General features: G+C 36.4%; 2 pseudogenes across 1 annotated transcript; both read left to right on the forward strand.

The window, feature by feature from the left end:
* The first annotated feature begins 5,264 nt into the window (after nucleotides 1–5,264).
* On the forward strand, nucleotides 5,265–17,240 carry LOC149007837 (ABC transporter G family member 31-like; annotated as a pseudogene). The gene is made up of 8 exons (XR_016175282.1): nucleotides 5,265–5,492; nucleotides 5,576–5,846; nucleotides 6,775–7,340; nucleotides 7,427–7,530; nucleotides 7,685–7,840; nucleotides 7,999–9,100; nucleotides 9,208–9,291; nucleotides 15,796–17,240. The product of XR_016175282.1 is annotated as an ABC transporter G family member 31-like (transcript).
* Nucleotides 8,828–9,342, forward strand: LOC149007838 (ABC transporter G family member 31 pseudogene; annotated as a pseudogene).
* Nucleotides 17,241–26,594: the final 9,354 nt, after the last annotated feature.

Here is a 26,594-nt window from a genome sequence, read left to right on the forward strand (position 1 = left end):
AATTGATGGATTGTAGCACTGCAGCTACAAGAAAATACGAATGATGACTCTAATACATTACAAAATGCCACACATAATGATACTATGTTATCTACGTATGCAGAAAAGTATATTTGTCCATTTATACCACATATACTAATATTGTGTTAATGTGTGCAGGGATTTTTAACAAACGGATGAAAGTTGCAGGATGGAGCATGGGGATTGCATTAGATGGACATATAAGGTTCATCAATTTTGGCAAGCTAAAAATAGAAGATGAAGTGGATGCAACACTTTTTGGTTTACAAACAGGGATTGTAGCAGCAAACGATCATAGGATAGAACTAGGAGAAATTTTGAGTACTCATACAACATTACCAAATCTCTTACCCAAGCTTGTAGCTACTTTTTGACCTCTACATGTAATATCTAACTTAATACAGATAGCTAAGACAACACAAATAATTAAATTTGATGCATTCTCATCCCTAGTGCTCCATCACTGGATCACCACTTTAGTTCTAATGGCAACTAATCTAGTGGTAGAATATAATGATTTGTAAGCTAATATTTGTAAGTGCTTTTAAGTGATACATATTTTCTTCTTTTATCAAAAAAAAAAAAAAAAAAAAAAATTCAAACGTGGAAAAGCTTCTTCCTTTTTCCCCCTACCCCCTTACCTAGTCTATTCTCTCAAACAAGCTACTTTTTTTTTGGTCCTAAATAAAAATTTCTATTACTTAGAGAAGCAATTACATAGTTTGCTAAAGTCTACAATAGCAGTAGTATGCTGATATTATATGGAGGAGATTAATGCAAAATGATTAAACCAAAGTTGGAGTGTTGGTTGGTCAAAGTCCTTTAGGTTAAGGTCTTTAATATTATATATGAAATCTACCAAAATCGGGACATAGTTTATTGGCCATTTGTGGTGATTTCCTGTTGAAAGTAGAGCTAGCACCTTCTTGTCGTTGCACCAAACTTCATCTAGAGTGATGTTCCTTTGTTGTGCTTGTTCTAATACATCTTTCATCCCAACGAATAAGGCCTCCATTAGCTTTCCTTTCCCTATTCCTCCACTCTTGACATAGTTTAGCCTTCCTTTCCAAAAAAGGCCAACACTCCACCCGACGCTATTTAGTACTAGATTGTGTACCCCTGCACATATCAAAAAAGACAATTGAGTGGATTGAATAATCAATTTTCAAAAACAAGTGTTTGGTTCGTTACTTGTTAGAGGAAGCTCGCTTTGTGTTGATTCAAAAAATTCGGAATTTGAAAGCTTTAAATCATTTATCCAGTTTAAGGTGTTATATAACACTTTACTGGGGTTGGGAATTATTTTGTTGAAAACTTTGTCATTTCTTTCTTTCCAGACAAAGTAACAAGTTATAATAAAGACCGACACCATCCATTTTTTAGTAGCTCTGTCTATCCATGGATCTATAATGAAAGAGTTGCAAAAATATGTAATAGACGAATGTCTCCAACTTTCAGTTCTTAATCATAGCGGCCCTGCTGCCCAGATTCTTTTTGTCCACTCGCACGAAATAAAGACATGCCATAATGTTTCAACAGTTTTCCCACACATTTCGTAAGTTGAATCCATCGGCATCCATTTTGCGAGAATTTCCTTAATTGGTAATCCTGCATTTAAGAGACGCCAGCAATTACGTAGTCATGGTCCATGGATATTGTATGAAAGCTACTTAGTTACAAAAAAACATAATTTGTAACAAACCGGGGTCAAATTCACCAGCAATTACATGGTCATCGATATTGTATGAAAGCTGAAACAGAAAAGCTATGAATCGTAATATATAGGACTCTTTTCAGTGGTAGTTGAGACCCGTGAGAGGCGTGAGGAGACTCAAACTGCTGTTTCAGAATCGTCCATCTCCCATTCGAAGCTGCCATTATGGAAAGAGAAGTGAATCTTTTGCTCAGCCTTGCTGTGGAGATTGACGAAGAAGAACTCCTTTGGACTGCGATGAAGAGATTACCGACTTAAAAACGTACTTATTTGGCGATTCTGAAACGAGATAATTTTGCAGATTCAAATGAAGAAGAGAAGATGACAGAGATGATTGATGTTCGTTAGATCATAAAGGTCCAGAATTTCTTCTTCAATAAGCTCTTGCAACCAACGAGCACGATAATAGTGAACTCTATAGGTCAGCATTATTTAATAACCTTCTTCTGGTTTTCGTGTTTGTACTTCAAGAATCTAGCTCTTCAATCTCTCTACCCTAAAGAGAAGAAACTGGACCAGTTCTCAAGGATCCTTATTAGTTATTACTTTATGTGATTTCCAACTTCATGAAAATCGGGTTTGGTAACGGAATTGAATGACGCGGTTTTGGGCCTTCATAAACGAGCCCTAGTTGGGCCTTAGCCCAATTTTTCATGGGCTTTGGGTTATGCTTGAAGCCTTAGATTGGATTCTAAAATACATGGACCCACTGAATAACCCATCAAAAAAATAATTTTTTACGTTGGAAAAAAACAGAAAAATTGACCAAATCAAACTGTTTTGTTTTAAGCGATTTTTTTTTTATATAAATTGAAAATTTATGATAATTTCCTCTCTAAGAAGCAATTTTGACATTGTTTCTCGAAGGTGTTTTCGCTTCTAGAAGCAAATTTTGTACCTAAAAGAGTGTTTCTGCTTCCATAAACATTTTGTGGGTTATCAAATGGTTCCTAAGAAAATCTTAGAAATTAAAACATCCTAATAGAGCCAATGGAGGGTTAGTATGACAATTAAGAATCTCAACTCTCGGCCCCCCTACCCCAATATAGAAAAAAAAAAAAAATCAATCTTCTTAAAAATTAATCAATTCAAAACTCAAATTCGAGCAGTTTTGCCTCCACCTAAATAAGGTGTGGTAGAAACCTTTTCTAATATAATTATAGAATTATTAAGAGTTGTATTTCAAAAATTCATAATTTAAATAACAACATAATGGTACAAACTCCCTGTAGAAGAAATTAATGTTTAAGATCAATCAACTGCTAATTTCTTGAGAAGGAAAAAAGAATATTAATAAAGATTGTTGAAAAATTACAGTTCAAGATTGATGGTTCCAAATTTGCAAGTGAGGTTTAAGAACATTTGTATTACAGCTGATGTTCAAATAGGCAATAGAGCGTTATATACATTGTTGAATTATTACATAGATGCAATAGAGGTAAAACAATTACAATTTTATAGTTTTAGTTTATTCCATTAATTTCTTTCCATAGAATCTCAAAGGAAGAATGGTTTTCTAAATGCAGAAAATTTTGAGCAATTTGATGATCTTTCATCCCAAAAAGCATTCACTTAAGATCTTGGATAACATAGTGGTGTTTCCTGAAATTTTTCCTTCGGGTAAAGTACATTCTTAGATCTTGATGATCTTAATTTTTTAATATAATTTTAAAAAGTAACTTACCATGAAAAATTTTCCTTCGAAATACATTCTTAATTTCTTAGCATAAGGTGTTTTGCTTATTCATCAATCGAGTTTCATTTAATTTGTTTTCTTCTCTTTTTGTTTGTGGGATGACCCTACTTTTGGGACCACCCTGCTCATGAAACTCCACCTTGCTTTTTATCTCTCGTAGGAAAATTTGACCCAAAATTAAAGATTTGTATACTTCTATCTCGTAAAAAACAGAAAAAAGATAATAAAAATTATTATAAATTCACGGTGCCTTGATGTATGGCCTTGTAACTTATGGTTCCAACCAAAGGGAAAAAAATTCATCAAAGTTTCTCAAATAATGCACATTCTATGATAAAAATTTCTTAAGATATTGATATTCATTCTTATGCTAATTATTTTTATTTTATTTTTAATAGTTGTCATATTCTTTTAAATTAAATTTAAGACACGCTAATATGTTACTATAGTGGAAAAGAGTGCCGCTTGGCTACCTTGATTCTATGTCCTGATATACAAAACAAATGAAATTGTAATCTCATTTCCTCTGATAAAATTTTTATCAATTTTTTTTTTTTGGTGGTGGACACTAAAATTTCATCAATGATGCCCTTCTAAGCACTCACCACGCTTGCTAGTGGGCCTTATGCTACCAAGCAACAATCTCTTATCCTCTGTTTTTTTGGTAAAAATTTATTATCCTTTATTGTATTATTATGTATACTTTCAATTTTTCTTTTTATTTTTTACATAAATCTTATACTATCCCATGCTGTACTTCCCCTACCCCTGAATTTGTTATGTGGTTCAAAACAATGAATGATATATCAGCTATTCTTCTACTAATTAATGTAGGATGACTATCCCCGCCCCTCTGGATTTTGTTTTGGCTTCTGTACAAAGCCTTTGGCACGGGTTCACTTTTTGAGTTCGATTATTCAGTGAATCTTTGCTTATATTAATTATATAGATTTTCCCCTGAAGATGTAGCCGAGGTGTGTGTAAACTGATTTGAATGAACCTCAAATATAAATAAATAAAAATAAAAAACACATAGAATGACATGAGTATAGGTGATTTGGTGTTGTGATTAGCCTTGTGGAGAGTGGACACTATCCTTAGTTCATTTTCCTCCCCAAAAAAAAATTTTTATCCCTAATTTTTAACATCTATTCTAGAAAGTTGAAAACGCTACCACATATTTTCTCCGATTCAACTAAAGGATCAAATCCCATTTTTGAAGAGATTCTCTCTACATGATGTATGATGGGAAGCTAGGTCTTTTAATTTTAGGTGAAAGGAGTGAGTTTAATATTGTTGGAAGGAATTTCCATCGTTGATCCTTAAATAAGATATAATTCATTTGAGATCTACATATTTGGATAAGCCAAAGGATATAAAAGGAGTTCACGTGAGAGCTTACACATATTTATAAGCTTAATTTTGATTTTTTCTTTTTTTTTTGGTTTACTCCAACAATTTTAAAAGGGTCCAACTTGTTTGAATTTAGAGAAAAATCTACTTTGATAATTGCGACAACACTTTTTAACTGACATGTTTGTATGAGCAAATGCTCACTAGTGGTTTCATGTCCGTGAAGGTTTTTTTTTCCGGTTTCAGGTCCGCGAAGTTAGCAATAGGGACAATGTTTTTCTCTGGAGTTTTGTAATGATTTGCTAGGATGACAAGGGACAATAGTGATTTACATATCTGTGTTGAAAATCCATACACAACCTTCAATCGTGGTTGAGTTTTGTCACTTAGTAGCTAGTTCTGAGCAATTTTTCCACAATCTAGGTGTTTCAGGCAATAATCTTGTCTTAGAATCAATGCCAGAAACCTCCACTGCTTTGAACTGTGAACTATAACAATGTTGAGAATGTTATTCACCAAATGGGAGCCACTGTCTTGATGTCTCTTCTACAGCCTGCACCGGAGACATTTGATTTGTTCGATGACCTAATACTATTATCTGAAGGACAAATTGTCTATCAAGGACCGGGGTCAGAAGCTATGATGTTCTTCGAATCATTAGGTTTTATACTTCCACCTCGTAAGGGGATCGCAGACTTTCTTCAATAGGTATTGTTATGTAAAAAGTCACTGGAGCTTGTGTTTCTTGCCCACTTCAATTTTTGCATTATTTGAATTTGTTCTGTTTTCAGGTTACCTCAAGAAATGATTAAACACAATATTGGGGTGATTCTTTAAAACCATACGTGTTTCTTCCCAGTTCAAAGATTGTAGATGCATTCATGGACTCTGAGTTTGGACATTCCTTGCACTTTACTCTTGGAGTTCCATATGATAAAACCAAGAATGTTCCTTCAGCTCTTGCCCAGAGAAAGTTTGCTGTTTCAAAATGGGAACTCTTCAAAGCATGTTTTGCAACTAATTCGTAGGAACAGATTTCTTTATATTTTCCGAACATGCCAAGTATGCTTTACTTTCCATCTTTTGCTTCTGAAGCTTACAACTTTATACTGTTCGAGTAAATGCCGCATTAACATGAAATGAAACTCATTTTTATCATGACTTTATTTATTCACACACTATCTTTTTTCCTAGATTAATTAAGACTTGTCCAGATGAATTTGTCTCTATCTACTCTGTTGCCATCTCCCCTCCCCCTACCCTTGTCTTTCTCTTTTATTTCTTGCTTTCTATACCTTACATGATTTGCTCTCCTACTGAGGGAGAAACATTAGATAATGCAGGCACCAACTTTGTTCTCTGTAACTGATATAAATATTCTTGCTCATTTGTCCGTAACATAAACCTCATTTGTGAAAAATGCAAAGTTGTCAAGGCGACAAGGCGACACCAGTATGCCTTCACCCAAAGAAGCTCCATGACTCTTAGGCATCACTAGGTGACACTTAGGCTATATGGAAATACGAGTTATGAAACCCTAGAACTCCTTATCCTTGCTTCAATTTCAAAATTACCCTTCTTGTTGAGCATGATGTTCATTATTTGATTGGTCCATATTAATATTTCTTAAACCATATAAAGCATATAGTCTCTTGACAGCTAAACATGCCACTTATTGGTCCTACAAATTACTAAACATGCTACATAATGCATTTGTGAAGAAATAATAAATTGTGTATCTTGATATGAAATATTTATCATAAGTGTCTAACTTTCAATTGTGTTGGGGGTAACAACAGCATGGTTTGTTGTCTGAATAGACAAGGCTCTTATCGGTTTAAAACATGGTTAGTGGTTGATTGAAGTAGTCATTTCATGCATTTTTAGCCTTATCTATGTATTCAGAGTAAATGGAAGTGACAGCTTTCAATGTAACATACGTATCTTTATTGGAAATTCTTTGCAAGTACTAACTGTAACACACTTTCAGGTTGCATTTGTTGGAATCATAACATGCACAATGTTTCTACAGACAAGAAAAAATACTACAAATGTGATGAATGAGAACCTATACCTTTCTTGCTTGTTCTTTGGACTGGGGCGTATGATGTTTAGTGGATTTACCGAGTTACCCATTACCATTAGTCAATTCCCAATCTTTTATAAGCAAAGAGATAATTTCTTTCATCCTGCTTGGGCATGGTCCATTCCTAGTTGGCTTCTACGTGTGCCTTATTCCATCATTGAAGCTTTTGTATGGTCTTGTGTTGTATATTATGCAGTTGGGTTTGCCCCTAGTGCTGGGAGGAATGTATTCTTTTTAACTAGCTTTACCAATTTTTATTTATTTCTTCGAGTTTTCATTGTATTTATTTGCTCTTTTAAATGTTTCTAGGTTTTTCTGCTTCATGCTCCTACTATTTTCAATACACCAATTAGGATTGGGCTTATTTCGAATGATAGGTGCTCTTACACGAGATATGGTCATTGCCAATACATTTGGATCTGCAGCTTTACTAATTGTTCTTTTGTTGGGTGGATTTATAATACCAAAAGGTTGGTCTAATTATTTTCTTTTGACGGTTTTAATGGTAATGGGAGTTATCAGCTTCAATATAATGATTTGGTGGTTTTGTTTCTAGGAATGGTCAAGCCATGGTGGGTATGGATGTTTTGGTTATCACCATTGCAATATGCACAGTGTGCAATTTCAGTTAATGAATTTACTGCTACAAGATGGATGGAGGTTTGTTCCTTTTTGTTTACAGTGGCCTTTCCTGCTTCATAATTTTCACGTCTCTTTAGACTCAATCATGAATTTGTCTCTTGATTTTTGAATGCCCTATATTCTTATAATTTTTTCATCTGAAGTAGTTGACCATATGCTATTTCTTTGGCAGATATATTTGCATGGAAATAATACTGTTGGACATTATGTTCTCCACTCACATCGTTTACCAGATAACCCAAACTGGGTTTGGATTGGAGTTGGTATTTTACTGGTGTATGCGCTGGTCTTCGTGTTGTGCTTACTCTTGCTTTGCCTTACCTTAATCGTATGTCTGAAAGCACCTAGTGATTTTATGGATCATATTGTCTCTTTGTTAACCTTTATATGTTTGACACACCAAAGGTAAAATTTCCTAGGATGATTGCTTCACTTCAATTTCTAAGAGAATGCATTTAACAATTCTTTGTTTGTGTGTGACAATAGGAAATGACTGCCAAGGGGATTCCAGAAAAGGAGTATTCTCACCTGGTGTTCTTACTGCACTAGTTGGTTCAAGTGGAGCAGGAAAAACTACTCTAACGGACGTGCTTGCTGGTAGAAAGACAGGTGGTATATACAAGGGGAAATTAGGATATCTGGTTATGCAAAAGAGCAAAGCACTTTTACCCTTTTGCATAACCATAAAAATAATGGAAGGGTTTGCAACAAGCTCTACTGCTATTGTAAGGTGTTTTCTTTGTTCAGTTGATAACCCACTATATCCAGGCAAACCAACCAAAGCATGCCGTGGAGTATCAAGCTCTACTAATTCCATTACTTGTTCAACGAACTCCTATAATACATGATAGTAATATTTTATATCAGAGACAAATACAAGATGCTTATCTAATCACAAAGCAATATCAAGTACTTGCTCATTTATCCTCTTTACTGATTTCTTTCGAAAGGCGGAGACTTGAAGAAAACAATAATAACTCTTCAACTGTAACTTGAGGAGAATGGTTATCAGATTGTTCAAAACTACTTTAATGGACGTGCTTGCTGGTAGAAAGACTGTTGGATATATAGAAGGGGAAATTATGATATCTGGTTATGCAAAAGGGTGGTTTTGAACAATTGGATATCCATTCTCCTCAAGTTATGGTTGAAGAGTCATTATTGTTTTCTTCGAGTGTCCGCCTTTCGAAAGAAATCAGTAAAGAGGATAAATAAGTAAGTACTTGATATTGCTTTGTGATTAGATAAGCATATTGTAGTTGTCTCTGATATAAAATATTACTATCATGTATTATAGGAGTTCGTTGAACAAGTAATGGAATTAGTAGAGCTTGATACTCTACGACATGCTTTGGTTGGTTTGCTTGGAAATAATGGGTCATCAACTGAACAGAGAAAACACCTTACAATAGCAGTAGAGCTTGTTGCAAATCGTTCCATTATTTTTATGGATGAACCCACATCAGGACTGGATGCAAGGGCAGCGGCCATTGTCATGCGAACTGCTTATAACACTGTTGATACTGGTCGAACAGTGGTTTGCACAATACATCAACCAAGTATTGATATATCTGAAGTATTTGATGAGGTGAGTATAAGCATATATGTTCAAAAATGTCCCAAAAATATCAAGAAATCATAATTTTACTAGTATGAGTTCTCATAGAGTTTTCCGTCCTTGTGTATATGGTGTAGCTACTTCTTATGAAACGTTGGGGACAAGTTATATATGGTGGGAAACTTGGTAGGAACTCACAAATTATGATTGATTACTTTCAGGTACAACTTAATTCTGTAATTTTTACGTTTTTGTTTTACTAGTTGTCTTGACTGAAATAATTTCCTAAATAAATGGTATCATCAAACTAATTTTGGTTTCTATTGTATTTCTCTTAACTCCCATCAACCACTCTGAATCTAGTTACCAGTGTTATGAAATTTACTTCATTGACCTTGAATCTATTATGACTTTGCATTTATTATCCATGTTATAAAGCATTTTCGACCAAGTAATGGAAGGAAAATTTTAGAAAAAAGGGGATGATTATTGCAGAGGACAGGCAGTGTATTTAGTGAGACTAAGATACTTCTTAAATTTACTGTGAGATGCTTCAGGATGCTTTCCTAGTTTTAAATGGAAACATCTTGAGCATGAAACAGAACTGTAGGTTTAGGCATGGTAGATAGTGTTTGATCCTATTCTGTGGAAATATTAGTCTTCTGAGTTCACTTTGAGCAGAACAAACTTGTGATAAACTCTTGAAGATAATTGGAGGTCTCATGATGAAAATTAAAACCTCATCTGAAGTCTGAACTAGTTTTATAAGAACCAGCTTTTGTCCTTTTTTCACTGGATTATTATAAGTATCTGATCAACTGAATTGTTTAAGAAGCTCAATTTTTCTATTTTTGGGTGTGGAAGAATGAGATAGAATGTCCATGAAGTTCTGCTGCCCTAAATGAGTAGTTGATCAATGTTTCTTTCTTTGCATATTGTTGAAGTAAACATAAATTAGGAGTTTTACTGTTCACGTTACTGTTCACGTGAACAGTGTTTTTACTGTTCACGTGAACAGTATTTTGCTGTTGTTTTGATTATATTTTCTATTTCTAATGTGGGAATCTTGCTACATAAGTTTTGAGAGTTTTTTAGAAAGCATAGTTTCTATTTTGGTGGTAGTTTCTATTTTCAGAACTTTCTATTTAGGAGTTAGGAAGTTACTAAAGCTGTAATATTTTGTTTCCTTCTTCTAGAGGACAATTACTTGTCTCTCAAGTTGTATTAGATTCATTAGAAGCTATAAATAAAAGTGCTCTGTGATTCTAGACTCTTTAGCTAAGAATCATAGGTCTTTTCTACTGGTTCTTCATCTCTCTTCTCTTCTCTTCTTCTTCTTCTCTCTTTTCTCTATTCAAGTTCAACTGCTATTTTGATTGTTTAAAGCTTGTTTTCTAACATGGCATCAGAGCTTTTTTGAATCAAAATAGTGTTGTTCTCAATATTCTCTTCTGAAATTCTTTTTTTTTTCTTCTGTTTCCTTGGTGTGCAGCCACCTGATGCTGTATATTATGGACTGTTCAATCAGATATTCATGGGAACTGATCTTCTCTACCTATTACCTTACTCTTACACATTCCAGAACTTGAATACCTTTGTTACCTATTTTTTTTCTCCTATTCTGTCCTAAGGTTGCAGAATTTTTTTTTTTTTTTTTGTGTTCTTTCTACTTCAAGTTTTGGAAAATTGATTTGAGTGATATCTACCTCAGTTTAATGTCTTCACTTACACGTGACTCAATCATGAGTATGGCTGAATCAAAAGGATCTCAAGGAGATCATGTAAACGTTCAAATTACATCTATCAAGCTCAAAGGTAGTTCTAATTACTTGTTGTGGTCACAAGTGGTTCGGTTGTACATACTTGCAAAAGGTAAGCTTAAGTTCATTGAGGATGAACCTCCTGCTGAGATTGACAAATCTTATTTTAGTTGGATCCAAGATGATGCAATCATCAAAATTTGGATGTGGAATAGTATGGAACCGGATATTGTAGCGAATGTTATGTTCCATAAAACTGCAAAGGGAATATGAGATGATTTGCAAGAGACTTATTCCCAAGCTAAAAATATGACTCGGATTTTTAGTATTTATGAAAAGCTATTTCAATTTCAGCAAGCTGACAAGTCTCTGCAGGATTATTACAACTCCTTTAAAGGCATGATGGAGGAGTTGAATGTCTTTCAACCTCTCACCACTAATATAGAGAAGCTTAAGGCCCAACGGAATGAATTTTTTGTGTTTAAGTTTCTTGCAGGATTGAACCCTGAACTGAAATCTGTCAAAGGACATCTTCTTGTTGGTGAGCATGTCCCTAATCTTAGTGAAACATATTCTAGACTTCAACGTATTGCCTTGCCTGAAGGGAGTTCTCCAAAAAAAAGTTCTAAAGGAGAAAATTCAGCCTTCACTACCTCTTATGGAAGGGGACGTGGTCGTGGTTCAGGGGGAGTTAGTAGGTCTTCTGGAGGTCGTGGTGTTCAACTGTCTGATAAGACATCTCGACTTTGTACTCATTGCGGCAAAACAGGGCTCTTAGTGGAAGCTTGTTGGGCCAAACATGGAAAACCAGAGTGGGCCAAGCACCTTGCCAATCATGCCGTTTCTGATGGTGGTACTGATACTGTAGCAAACAACGATAGTGGTTCTGGATCTTCTTCAGGGGATTTGTTTAAGACTCTAAGAGATGATGTAAGCCAAATCCTTCGCCGATTGCAAAATATTGAAATTGGCGCTTCCACATCCACTAGTACTTCTGCTGCCACACTTTCTCATGCAGGTAACACAACACTTCTCACTTCTACTCCCACTCCTTGGATCATCGATTTAGGGGCCTCTTCCCATATGACTGGTAAGTCATCACTTTTTAGCTCTTTTTCTAAATCTACCACTAAAAATTCTGTTGTTATAGCTAATGGGACTTCCACACCTATTCTAGGCTCTGGAAGTGTTTCTCCTACACCTTCTCTTACTTTATCATCCATACTTCATGTTGCTAACTTTCCTTTTAACTTATTATCTGTTAGTCAATTAACTAAAGCACTAAACTGCTCTGTGACTTTTACTCCCACTTATTGTGTTTTCCAGGACCTTCACACGAGGAAGACGATTGGTGGAGGGTGTGAAAGGAACGGACTCTACTATCTGGACTATGCTACACCTATTGTAGCTCTTTCTGATGATTGTGTAGATGCTCTCCGGTGGCACTATTGTTTAGGCCATCTGTCTTTACCTAGATTAAAAATTTTATTTCCTTCTTTTAAATCAGTGTCTAGATTAAATTGTGAAGCGTGTGAGTTAAGGAAGCATCATCGTGCCACCTATCCTCCACGCTCTATCTCTCGTAGTGAGTCCTTATTTTCTCTTGTTCATTCCGATATTTGGGGCCCTTGTAGAATTAGTAATAGGCATGGTTTTCGATATTTTGTTACTTTTGTGGACGATTTCTCCCGTCTTACATGGTTGTATCTTTTAAAGGATCGGACAGAGTTCTTAACTACATTTAAAAGTTTTATTCATGAAATTCGGACTCAATTTTCTCTTCCTATTAAAATTTTTTGGTCTGATAATGCTTTAGAATATGTGCAACATGATGTATCTAACTTGTGTGATTCTCTTGGAATGATTCATCAAACCAGTTGTTCATTCACTCCCCAACAAAATGGAGTGGCTGAACGCAAAAATTGTCACCTCTTGGAGGTTGCACGCGCTATTTTGATTTAGATGAATGTTCCAAAGAATTACTGGTGTGATGCAATTTTGACTGCTGGTCATTTAATTAACCGCATGCCTATGCCTTTGCTTTCTGAAAAATCTCCTTTTTCAATTGTTTTTCCCAATAGAGAACCGTTTTCAGTTCCACCCAAAATTTTTGGTTGTGTGTGTTTTGTTCACATACCACATCCTTTGGATAAACTTTTCCCCCGTTCTATTAAGTGTATTTTTCTTGGGTACTCACGCACTGAAAAAGGTTTTCGCTGTTATGATCCGGTTCTTCGCAAACAATTTACAAGTGCGGATGTGACCTTTTTTGACGACACTCCTTATTATCTAAGTCAATTTGTGTCTGTTGAAAACGTTTTGGATGATACTCCTCCTATTCCCTCTTTAGTTCCTTCCACTAGCAATGTTCCTCTACAGGTTTATCAGCGAAGACATAAGTTGCCGTAACATATTGTGGATAGTAGAGTTCCTCCTAACAATATTAGCGGCTCTCCTTTAGTGGAGCTCGAAGCTGGCCCTACGGATGTTCCTTCTTCATCCTCTCCACCGGCGGATTCTTCTAGTGGAGATCCCACTCGCCTTCGGATGACTTACCAATTGCTTTAAGGAAAGGTACTCGTACTTGCACTTTACACTCTAACATTGTTTATCCTGTTTCCAATTTTGTTTATACCTCTCATCTCCCTCCTAGCTTTCGTTCCCTTGCTTTGTCTATGTCTGCCGTTCATATTCCAACCCATCATACCGAAGCTCTTAAAATTCCCCGGCTGGAAAGCCACTATGGATGTGGAAATGGATGCTTTACATTCTCGTCATACATGGTCTTTAGTCAACTTGCCTCCCGGGAAAGATGTGGTCCGCTGTTGGTGGGTGTATACAATTAAGTACCATTCTGACGGTACGGTTGAAAGGCTTAAGGCCCGCTTGGTGGCTAAGGGCTATACACAAACATATGGTTTGTAGATTATTTTGAGACTTTTTCTCCCGTGGCAAGACTTAATTCTCGTCCGTGTCTTGATATCTTTGGTGTGAATTATGATTGGACTCTTTTTCAGCTTGACATAAAAAATGCATTCTTATATGGTGATCTTCATGAAGAAGTTTATATGGAGCAACCTCCAGGGTATGTTGCTCAGGGGGAGGACAATGTTCGTGTTTGTAGGCTTCATAAAGTGATTTATGGACTCAAACAGTCTCCACGGGCTTGGTTTGAGAAATTTAGCAAGACTGTGGAGTCTTTTGGTTTTGTACAGTGTTATTCTGATTACTTTATGTTTGTTAGACACCAGGGTGATTGTGTTGTCATTATGGCAGTTTATGTTGATGATATTGTCCTTTCAGGCAATGATGTTGATGCAATCCATATAGTTAAGGCACACTTACAAAAATCTTTCCAAACCAAAGATTTAGGTGATCTACAATATTTCTTGGGAATTGAAGTGATCCGCAGTAAAAAAGGAGTAAGTTTGTCACAAAGAAAGTATGTGTTAGATCTTTTAACTAAGACTAGCATGCTTGCTTCTAAACCTAGCGACATTCCCATGGATCCTCAGTTGAAGTTAGGACGTGATGATGGTGGCTTGTTAGATGATGTCCATCGTTATAGGAGTCTTATTAGGAAACTTATTTATCTTACAGTTACTCGTCCTGATATTTCTTATTCTGTTGGTGTGTTGAGTCAGTTTATGCAATCTCCTAGGAAGGCTCATTGGGATGTAGCGATGAGAGTGCTTCGGTACCTCAAGAGTGCACCCGGAAAAGGGCTCATCTATCGACCAAATCGGAGTATGGACTTGGTTGCCTTTTATGATGCAGATTGGGCTGGATCCGTCATTGATCGCCGGTCAACCACAGGTTATTGTACTTTTCTTGGTGGAAATCTTGTGACTTGGAAGAGTAAGAAACAATTCACCATTGCTCGATCTAGTGCTGAAGCTGAGTATAAGGCTATGGCCCACACCGCTGCTGAATTGATGTGGCTTTGTTCATTGTTAGAGGAAATAGGATTTCCAGTTTCTGCCCCTATGAAAATGTTTTGTGATAATCAGGCAGCCACTTACATTGCTAGTAATCCAGTGTTCCATGAGAGAACGAAGCATATAGAGGTAGATTGTCACTTTGTGCGTGATGCAGTGAAGAAGAAGCTTATAACAACTCCTTTTGTGAGCTCTACTGACCAACTAGCTGATTTGTTAACCAAAGCTCTGGTCAGACCAAGTTTTCAGTCTATCTGTTGCAAGCTAGGCATGGGAGATTTGTATGCTCCAGCTTGAGGGGGAGTGTTGAAGTATACATAAATTAGGAGTTTTATTGTTCACGTTCCTGTTCACGTGAACAGTAAAAACAGCTTTTACTGTTCACATGAATAGTATTTTGCTGTTGTTTTGATTATATTTTCTATTTCTAATGTGGGAATCTTGCTACATAAGTTTTGAGAGTTTTTTAGAAAGCATAGTTTCTATTTTGGTGGTAGTTTCTATTTTCAGAACTTTCTATTTAGGAGTTAGGAAGTTACTAAAGCTGTAATATTTTGTTTCCTTCTTCTAGAGGACAATTACTTGTCTCTCAAGTTGTATTAGATTCATTAGAAGCTATAAATAAAAGTGCTCTGTGATTCTAGACTCTTTAGCTAAGAATCACAGGTCTTTTCTACTGGTTCTTCATCTTCTCTCTTTTCTCTGTTCAAGTTCAACTGCTATTTTGATTGTTTAAAGCTTGTTTTCTAACACATATAATATTAGGGGAATTTATCCAATTCCAAGTGGCTACAATCCAGCAACTTGGATGCTTGAGATCACTACACCTGCTGCTGAACAGAGAATGGGTCAAGATTTTGCACACATATACAGGAACTCTGATCAATACAACTGACAACCAACTAAATAAAAAATTTCTTTGAGAACACAAAATATAGTTTGTATTTTCTCTAGATTGCTGACTTATACTTGTTCTTGGATGATACTTCTCACTTTACAATCTAATTTTATCAATTCGTTAATGCAGGGAACTGGAAGCTTTAATTGAAAGTTTGAGCATCCCACCTAATGGTTCTGAGCCTCTAAATTTTGCTTCTACACATGCACAAGATAGTATTTCTCAGTTTGGGATATGTTTATGGAAGCAAAACCTTGTGTATTGGAGAAGTCCTCAATACAATGCCATGCGGTTATTCTTTATTGCATTTAGTGCCATAATAATTGGCTCAATATTTTGGGTTGTTGGTTCAAAAATGTAATTTTTTCCTTCTCATTTGTATGCTGGGGTTTATATTGATATGTTGTATTAACAATTTATTTTCTATAAGTATCTACAGTTTCTTATAACTTTGAATACTATCTCAAGCCTTTCACTTCATTGATTTACAGGGAAGTGTCATACTGAAAATATCTTCCTCTATTTTTATGAACAAGCAAATCCCAAATCTTGAATTCTCTAATTTGTTAAAGGATATGATAGAAAGATCTCCTGTATAACCATAACTTCAATAGGCAATGTCTAACTTGAAGAAATTCACAGACCAAAAATGTGTGAAAGCAGTACTGGTTACTGAGTAATTGAAAAATAATATGGAAGATGAACAAAAGTTGAGTAAAGGGGAAGGAGAGGTAGGCACACCACAAAAGGTCTGAGAAGTTTACTTTGCAGTATTGAATTTGGGGGACAAAACATAACATTCAAGGCGGGGTAAAAAACGTGTTTTGCCCCCGAGAGATTAAGCTTGTGGAGCTTTCTATTATAATTAGAAAACTTCTATTGGAGCAGTTGGAAAATAAAACAGAAGAAACTAACAAATCAGGACTAATTAGATTTCCATGTGGTTGAATTGAAGGACAGGGAAGGGGGACGGAGGGACAGACTAACAGAGAAAAATAGATATGGAAATACCCAAAACTAATACGACTTTTACCTTATTAACCTAAGATCAAATGCTTTCTAGGTTTTAGGTGAAAATTACAAATGTCCTATTTTGAAAAAGCCACATTTGAAATTTTAACCCAATAATAGCCTTACAACATTTCGTTAATGGTCTAGTGTCTTTGCAGAGTTTTATGACATTGGTGAACTTAGAAACCCCCCATTATTGAAATTTCAACTGACATAGTGGTTGAATGTGGAGACAATTTATTTTCTTTCTTACTCAGGCTACCCTGATTACAGTTGTGTGTGATCAAATTCTCTCCACTAGGTTAATCTGAAATATCTTCTGTTTATACTTTACATACTCAAATTCTAACAATTCTTACCTATGGCTGCATCTCATATTATTCTTTTCATTTGTGAACATGTGCATAATTCTGTCTAAGACAATTTGGGCAGGTTTTGTACTATGATTCTGGGGTGTATTCTATATGGTAGATATTTGCTGTCCTCAATGATTTTGGATCAAGAATTCAACCTATTGACTGCCATGAATTTTGTAGATATTCTATTTCTCCCCGTGCCCCCATGGCCCCCCCCCCCCCCCCAAAAAAAAAAAAAAAAAAAAAAAAAAAAAAGTTGGAGCATATAGGTTAATCATGGCCAATCATGGCCAGATTGTTACAAATATAATCAATCTTGGCAGCCCTAAAGATTTTGTGAACAAACCAGCCAATTGCTCTCCAATACGATCATAATCAAGGGAATCAACCCTTCTTGCAGCTTCTCACAAATGAAATGGCAGTCAACTTTAATATGCTTTCTATGTTCATGAAACATAGGATTTGTTGCTATATGGCCAGCAATCTAATTATCACACTGCATTGTTATAGGTGAATCATCCCTAAAGCCAAGTTCTTTTGGCAATTACTTAGCCCGCATCAACTTACAAGTGACCTGTGCTATAGCTCTATACTTAAGAGTCTACGATTGACCTAGCCACGACGGTCAGTTCCTTACTCTTCCAGGAGACAAAGGTCACCACCAATCAGCATACAGTAGCCTGTGGTTGACCTTCTGTCAATAGGTGATCCAGCCCAATTAACATCAGGAAAACCTTCAACTCTTCTATACTCATGATCTTTGTAAAATAGTCCATGGCCAAGAACCTCCTTAAGGTACCTCAATATCTATAAAATAGCATGCCAATGACATGTCTAAGGAGCAGAAAAAAAATTGACTCAAGACTAACTAGAAGAGCAATACCAGGTTGTGTCACAGTAAGAAAATTTAATTTACAAACAAGCCTTTGATTCGTCTCTGGTTCATCAAGAACATCTCCATCTTATGTCATAAGTATCACAATCAAATCCATAGGAGTATCTGAAGGTTTAAAACCACACATCCCAGTCTCTGACAATAAATCAATCACATACTTTCATTGTGACAACATCTATACCCAAAAAAGTACTTCAGTCTTCCCAAGTCTTCAGTTTAGAACTGTTGCTACAGATACAGCTTCAACTTATCAGACCCGGTGGAGTCATTTCCAGTAACACTAACATCATCAACATAGACAATAAGGAATAGATTTCCAGCACTAAAATGCCTGAAAAACGCTGAATGATCACTAACTGCCTATCACAACGAATATGTCCAAAATCAGGCACAAGGATGCAAAGTGGTGAACCATGCTTGAGGATAAGACAACAAACAACACCACTCTCCCTCTGAGCAACAAACCTGAGAGGTTGCTCCATATAAACTTCTTCATGATCACCATGAAGTACGCATTCTTTACATCAATATGATACAGGGGGCCAATGGAACACAGCAGCCAAAGAAATCAAGACTCAGACAGATGTTAGCTTAACAGCACAGGAAAAAGTATCCAAATAATCCTCACCTAAACTTGGGCAATATCCCTAAGCTAGAAGTCTGGCCTTCAAATGACCATCTGGGCTATAACCTTAATAGCAAACACCCACCAACACCCAATGGCCTTCTTACCAGGAGGCAATGGCATTAGATCCCAAGTATGGTTGTCATGTAAAGCGGACAACTCTTCAGTCATACCAGCTGTTCATTCTGCACTAGACAAGGCTTCTGCAACAGTCATAGGCAGAAGGTAATTCTCAATAGTAGATAAGCAAGCATGGAAAGAGGATGAAAAGGTTAGCATACGAAACAAAGTCTAGAAACTGGATATTTAATACAACTCTAAGTGCCTTCGCGAAAGGTATTTGAAACATCAAAGTCAAATGGAGGACGACTTACCACCAGATTTGAAGAAGGTAGGATATGTAGCATCAGGCTTTATGGTCAAGTGCTCTTCTTGCCCTCTTCCAATAGTTACTACCCTTAAAATTTTCTTCCACTAGTGGAAGTTAGCGGCTTCTTCAAGTTCGTGTTCAGTGAGAGGGTGAGAGGAAGAGGACAGAACCTCAGATATAGTGGTTTTGTTTTCAATCTTAGCTTCAGCCATTCAACAAAAACTATAGAGGAGACAAATTGCTGTCCATTGAATTTCAACAAAGAAATAACCAAAAACCAGAAAAAGTGATACAGAATTGTCAAATAAAATCTGTCCTTCACAAGTATAACTTAAACAATCACCAAACTAGCAAAATCTGTTCACACAGCTTCAGCGGAACCAGATTCGAACCAGTAGAACAATCAAATCAGAATCGCAGAACCAGGAATAATCTCAGAACCAATAAGCAGGCCCAAATCATTCTATGAACCTAGTCAATCCACATTAGAAACAGCAAAACTTCTAGCCTAAAAACTGCTCCAAAACAGCAAAACTCTCCAATAAAAGGCGGGGAAAAAATCTGGGTAGAACCTTCCATGATTCTTCCATTCCAAAACAATTCCTGAACAGGGTACTGACCTTTCAACAATCTGATAAGACTCTAACTCCTTGCCCTGAATCCTACCAAGAACCTACTAATAGCTATGTAATCCTTCATTCATTGTCACAGAATCAATGAGTACAGCAACCAAATTATACTCTATTCATTCATTGCCACTGATAAACCTCATCAAAGATACAATACCGTTATCTATGGTTGAAGCTTAATTTCTTGGAATTAAAAGACAGCAAGTAGACTATAGACTCCACTACCATTATGAGTTAACAGCTTCATTACATACTCACTTCCCCAGCCGAGAGGTGACCCTCTCCCCAGCAAGCTCTCCGGCTGTTCTGTTTTCCTTCCTCCCCTTTCCCTTCTCCCCCCTCACCCCCTTAAATACTTTTCTGAATCCTAACAAACTCCTACGCATAACCAATTCTTTCACCATCAGCCACTCAACTGTTGCCACCTGGATTGTCCCTTCTGCTCCTGTCTACAGCAGGTTAGTGGCTGCTGTCCAATTGGGTGCTGCCAGCTGTCTTCTCTTCAGTTGTATCCCCTGTAGCAGCTGTAGGTGGTATTACGTAGTCCCTCTTTTTCTTTCGCTTGTACACCTTGGTGATTAGGGGCTTATCACAATCAAAACAAAAATAGTTTAAGACATTCTTCAACAAAAGTAGAAGTTTTAGAAACTTCTTACCTCCTCAAAATTATCCAAAAAAGAAACAGATAAAATAGCATAAGGTGCTGCCTCTCCCAAAATGGAAAGCTAGAAAGTGTTCAAAACAACTTTGACAATCCTGTGTAGTAGATGGTTGCTGAGAAGTAGTACATTGGGTTTGCAGGATTGTACCACCTACAGCTCTGATACCATTTAACTCAGAGGGAGAAACAGAGAAGACAATAGCAGAGAAGGCTAGTGGAAAAGAAGAATTTACAAAAGCCTAGGATGCCTTACGTTTTGTTGTAAGCCTCCAATAGACTCACCATTTATTTATAGATCTTAATAACAATACCACATTTCAAAATAGGAAACTGAATAACAGAGGCAGAAAACCAAATCAAACCAGGAAAACTTGGAGTTTATTTGGGCTGAAAGACTTTCTTAGCCAATTCTATTTAAGATGATTTGTCAGGACGATGTCGTGTTTTGGTTGGAAAATTGATTACTTGGGTAGGGCCCTCTAATTAACAATGTAGATTGTCAATTTGGAAAGACAAGTCTGGGTTTAATAAATAAAAGAGATCAATGGGATCCAGGCACTCTAAATTTGAATGACAATCAGTTGATTTGTGAAAGATAATTGCAATGTTTCTTTTTCAGACAGGGTACAGATAGAAGTGGTGAAGCTGGCTTCCATTGGAAACTTAACCATTATATCAGAACCTGGAGTGATTCGATCTAGATCCCATATGGTTCCCCATGTAACTTGAAATCCCCTAAACAAATTACAAACAACAGCAATATTGTCTTTAGCTTGAAACTCACCAGCTGACAAATGGTACATACCAAATCTGAAGCAGTATCAGGCTATCAACAATGTCCTATCTTAAACTGGGATTTTGCTTCAGTCCTGCGCATTTAATGCGCAAGATGGTCATGTGAGCCGTTGGATGCGATTCCAATCAATCCTGTCCGTTCATCGCAGTTGTAGCGGTTAAGTGAGTGAACCTCTTGGGTTGTAGTCTATGAAACTGAACCAAACACTAACCGTCTACAAACCAACCCGTATACGTTTTCAAAATATTAACATTCTTCGCACCCCATATACGATTTCAAAATATAGGTTTGAAAATCACCAAAACCAAGATGGGCGCTGGATTCTAATAATTTTGTTTTGTACCCTGAAGATGCTCTGAAGAAGAAGTAGGTGTGAAGAAGGAATGTTTGATTTGTCTTCTGCCCTAATCTTCCTGATTTCGTTTTGTACCCTGATTTCAGAAGAAGAAGGTCTTCACTCCTTTCTCCAAAGAACAATTTCTCCGAATAATGAGGCGTAAAAATGAAGCTAAATGAAGCTCTTTGTTAGTTTCTGTACACTTCTCAAGTTTTTTTCTTTTTTGTGTCTTTGCATGCATATATGATCCTCTAATGGCTGACATCTTCGTTTACTCTTTGGAACTTGAAAGTGTCACTGATGGTTGATACATAGATCAGTGGACGGTTAACATGTACAACTTTTTTGGATTTCTCTATGACTATATTGTCTGGTTTTTGGTATTTTGCAGCAATTTCTCACTTCCATTCATTTAAAATGCATTAGAATGATCTGAATGTAGTTCACTTCCATTGTAAGTTACTTTTACCTACTCCTTGTTCCTTTATTTACCTCTGAATCAGCATCTGTTTGAGCTAGTTTTCTTCTCCCTGTCTGCTGTGAATTTTGATATTGATTATGATCCTCTGGACAAGATGATTTGATTGTAGTTGAAATCCTTATAAGCATTTTGGTTTGACGCCATCATTTTGTTTCTACATAAACCTTGGTTATAGTGATTGAAACTTGAATTCCCAACCCAGAGTTTGAATCAGAGCACTTCTAGCTAGTAAGATCCTTGAAAGCATGATATGAAACTTGCAAATAGAGAGTTAACTGTTGATGTACATAGGATCGCCAATATGTTCAGTGACAGTCCGATATAGAAACTCTATAATGTTGTTAACCTAATGGTAAAGAACAAAAGCTTTCATTGGTGTACATATATATGTGTGTGTGGCTAGTCTTCTTATTCATTTTTGATGATTCTACAGTTGTGCATAAACATTTTGCTTTGGTGCATGCTTTACAATCAATGCTATTTCATTGGATTTTGCCAAATATGAAAGGTGAGGGTAACTTCAAGGCCCAGATGGCATTAGGATTCTAGTATCAAACAACAAATATTTCTGTAACCAGATTGTTTCAGAATGACCTGTTGCCATAATAGCTAAGCTGACTGAGAATTAGGAGTAGGACACAGCATTCCCCCACCTGGCCTCATTCCAACTAAAGATTCTCACGAACATGTTAATTTCTTCCAGAAATTCCAACAGCATTTGTGTGTTGGTCCACCTTGATATACAAGAGTTGGCAGTATCCAGGCCATTACAAGGGGGATTGAATTCCAGAGGGGGATATTATATGAGGATTTAGGAAAGGGAACTGATTCTGATCCCACTTATTCTGCTCTATTTAAATGTTAATATTTTGAAAACAGAAACAATTGTGTACAACGGTTTGTTTTCCTTGCATTAAAAAGAAAATAATGACCAACTAGGTGGACTTGTAATAGCTTGTGGGTACTTGGTCTTCTACAGGCCAAAATTATCTTGAATTTAAACCTTTACTCCCTTTACTCTTACAAAGGGTTTCTTGAATTCCATGTTCATTGTCAGAGTTGAAATGTATTTAGAACTTTTTAAGGACTTACAACTTAAGATGAGTAAGTGGGGTGACTGACGAGAAAGAGGTTATTTTTGTAATACTCATAATTTCATGCCTGATTAGAAAAATAATTATTATATAGAGTGGAATGAAATGGAATAAAGGGTATTTCAGTTTCCCAACATGGTTAGACTAGGATGACCAAGACTTATTGAGATACATAAAATATCAAATCTTTGGAAAAGGATCCCTGAATTCTGCTAGACTATCAAATGGCCAGTTTATCATAGCAATTTGTCTGTGTTCATACCCAAACTAAGTTGACTATCTGAAATCCCATATCAAAAAGTTGGAAGCAAGTGGTTGTAGCTTGAGCTCTGTTGGCTTTGTCATACTTACAACTTATTTTTCTTCTTTCTTCCCCTTTTTTTTTAATATTATTTTTTATTTTTATTTGGTGGTGCTAATGATATGTGTTACCAAAGTTGCAAAGACATCTTTGGGCAAAGCGCTTGCTGAAAATAAGGAAACAGAGGGAGCCCTTGCCTCGCCACAGTTGCCCACAGCAGATGATGCACCATTGGATCTCCACCAACCTCTTATAATCAAGATAATCATGAAAAGTGAAACCCTTTTCCCATGTGAATTCTCTCATCCTCGTCATTGTTCCTATACCAATTCATTTAGATTGAGAATCCCTTGCATTTCAATAACTCATCCTCCATTTGGTTGGGAGCTTGGTTTAGGAGTTATTATTGGATCAACTGATACATATTGAATCCTAACCTGTCTTGTATTGATAAATTAGTATCCAAAACCATAATATAAATAAAGTTGTTTTAGTTTTCAAGAGAAATGTAGATAAATTTGTACAGTTGAAAATAGTGTAGATAGACTAGCAAATAGTATTACTGATTTCTTAGCAGCAGGCGTTGCTAAACTTATTTTTTCTAAGGTTTGGATCCTCTACCCCCTTTTTTTTTGTTGACTCTAGCTTTGTAAATGCCATGTCATTTTCATGGGTGGCTTTCAATTAATGCATTGCTGTTCAAGGAAAGAAAAAAATACAAAAAAGAGGACTGTCATATGAATACCTGCTTATATGATAGACTATATACTATGGTCATTTTTTACCGTGGTAAATGACCATGTTGTGGTTGTGTCGGTTTGAGATTACAATTAGACTATATGCTAGAGGAATTTTTTACCGTGATAAATAGTCATATGACTACCTGCTTATCTACCTCGGTATCTGTTTTTCGTGGCAACAATTGAAGTCCTCCCTTTGGGCCGAACGGTAGTTTCGCGGCGCCCCCAACCCCCCCGGCGCCGCGCCCCTGCCTGGGTCGCCGCGGGCTGGCGCTGAGATCTGAGAAGAAAACCAAGCTAGGTTTGCTGTTTTTCATCCGAGGATTCACTCTGTTTTTCTGTCTTTCAGTTTGTCTGCTGCAATTTTGCAGAACCCCAAAGAGAAGAAATCACGCTAGGTAAGAAAGTATTATCCTCTCTCTCATTTGTCATTTCTCTTATCTGATCAATTTTTTTCTCCATATTTTCTGTTGTTCTCATCTGTAACTATTGTTTGAGATCATTAAAATATGCGTCAAATGCAGAAATTTTCTAGAAATGCTTTTCGTTTTTCGGTTTGCTTGCAACTGAAATCAAAACCAGAATCGTAATTTTAACCAAAACCATCTTCATAATCAAAATCAAAGTCGGAAACTTCATATCCTACTAACGGTGGGTAGATTCGATCAAACATGTCAGGTTCCTCTGCTACTTTTTTGTTCTTCTGCTTCATTTGGGCATTGCTGCTTGAATATGTTTGATTCACTGTAAGTTTAAAGTTTGTATGTAGATGTTCTAATCACTTGGGTGGGAATGGTGGAGTGGTGATTTCTTCCTGTTCTTAATCAATATCTGTTCACATTTTTGCTGTTGATTTTTCAAGAGGTTTTTGCAGATATTCCCATATCTGTGGTTTAGCATGCCTATCCTTGCAAATCTGCAAATTATTTGGAAAGGCAAACTCTATTTCAGTTATTCAGACTAAGTTAGATAGAAATACAATAAGAAAGAGCTAGATGTTTCAGCTTCATCATACTTGAAGACCTATGACTTCATCTGTTTCCAAGAGAGTGATGAAACCAAAATCGGATTGAGCACCAGCTTCATAAATCAGATCTGAATTTAGGACCTGGCAGAGCTGGAACTGATCCTCCCAACAATTTAGATTTTATATGACCAAGGACGATCAACACTAGAAGCTTTGCTGTAAATAGGAAACAGGTTTCTTAGTTATTAAAAGTTAACAGGAAGAAAATTCATAATTCTTTACTTGGTTAGTGAATGTTATTGATATGCTGTTTCTAGAAAGGTGATTAGCAATTTCTAATCTTTAGTTCCTGTGAATCTAAATTAGTCTTTGAAGTACCTCCACATCTATTTTCTCGTCCTAATTAAAGAATATTCTCATGATGAAATAATATGTTAATGCAAATACATGTTTCATCATTTCATGAAAAACTCAAATGGCATTTCAGAAACTGGACCTGCCACTAGAGCACATTTAGCTAACCTAGAAATCTGTTTCATGTTTTAAAAAATATTGACACTTATCTCTGAGTATCTTTCTTGCATGTCATTCAGTTCCTGTACCATAGATTTGTTTCTCTCCTTCAATTGAGCAGGGTTCTTTTGATCACTACTTTGGGTAGCAGCAACTTCCAGTCCTTTATCTGAGGAAATTCCACTCTCACTGTCGAGACTCGAGACAAAAAGGAATAGCCATTAATTGTCATAAGAATTTCTTAAGAAGCATGTTCTCAACTAGATTGTTTCACAAAAGTAAAATCAGTGGAACTTGAAGTTGCCATTGATATCTGGTTACCTAGTGATGGCTTTATCAATGCTACTTTGATCAGACATGTACGCATTAGTGCACATCTTAGAATCCAGCAACTTTGTTTCTCTTTCAGATTTGCTAGCATTTGCATTTGTCTTCTTGGCATCTTTGGCTTCCTGTATTTTTATGGTGAAATGCCAATCAGGGTGATTAAAAGGTGGTAGTGTTTGTAAACTCTAGATATTAGTGATCAGACACAAATAAGATCATGGACAATTCCTTAAGCCAACACCAACTGATTGGATCTGATAACTGCTTATTTGTCAACTGTCAAGAGGATTTCATGTCTAAACCCTCAAGCTGAACTGATATGGAATTGAGAGAGGCAGCTTAGAAAACTCAGCTGTAGAATTCACTCAGATTCATTGGAGTTAGGACAATTTGGGTGGAATGACAGTAGTGATTAAAAGAAATTTGAAAGCTCCAAAGGACCCCCATGGGGGGCTGTGCAGAGACAAACTTTAGATTGAGAAATATATAGATTCTTTGTACCCCTGATGTATTGAGCTCCTTCATTGGAAGCTTGCAGCTAGTCTCTTGGATATCTTCAGCTTGATTACTTAAATTAAATTAGATACTGAAGTTCAGGTCAATGCAGTGTTCTTCCTCCGAAGGTTTGAACTATTCTGCAGCGTTGTCTGGATTTCCTTCCATGGTCTTATTGGCTGCTGGTAGCGTGGATGTGATACCACTAGTGTAACCCAATGGCTGGGTTAGTTCCTCCAGGATCTCTTCCTCAATTTTCATCTTGCTCTTGCTGTTTACTCTTCTGATTTTTTTATTTTTTTCTGTCCTTCTGGTCTCTGTTTAGTAATC

The sequence above is a fragment of the Hakea prostrata genome, chromosome 8, assembly GCF_041222555.1.
Source record: "Hakea prostrata isolate BN-2017 chromosome 8, UWA_Hpros_2, whole genome shotgun sequence".
In the NCBI taxonomy this organism is placed as follows: domain Eukaryota; kingdom Viridiplantae; phylum Streptophyta; class Magnoliopsida; order Proteales; family Proteaceae; genus Hakea; species Hakea prostrata.